The sequence below is a fragment of the Coregonus lavaretus genome (genome assembly GCF_964263955.1).
Source record: "Coregonus lavaretus genome assembly, chromosome: 19".
In the NCBI taxonomy this organism is placed as follows: Eukaryota; Metazoa; Chordata; class Actinopteri; order Salmoniformes; family Salmonidae; genus Coregonus; species Coregonus lavaretus.
The window spans coordinates 48,382,786-48,383,254 of NC_140006.1; positions in this window are offsets into that span (position 1 = coordinate 48,382,786).

The following is a 469-nucleotide window of genomic DNA, read 5'->3' on the forward strand; positions in this document are numbered from 1 at the left end:
CCATCCAGTCCCATCTCCTTCGCCTGGGTATTGACCCAATAATTAATTGCCAGTTGCTGTCTCCTAATCTGCAATGGCAGATCCCCCCATCTCCATCTGTAATGCAGCCCTATTTTAGTGTTGCTGAGGAGACGCTGAGATAGCACGGACCCATAGAGAATGATAGAGCCTCTAGTGGCCAAAAAGCTATTTCACCATGGGGAGGCTGGGTGGGGATTCCACCATGCTTCCGCCGTCCATTTTTAAGTAGTCAGCTGGGTGGGGGTTCCTATGGGCTGTAGCCTCAATGAGCTGCCCATGCTGTCACAGACGCTATAATGGCACAGATACAAAGTAGAGACCTCTATCTATCTCTATGCACGAACCAATCATAAGGACTGTTTCCGGAAGTACTTTTGCTACGCTTTTATCACCAACAAAGAAGACGCCAAAAAGGTGCTTCTGTGCTAACTAGCGTAAAAAAAAAAAA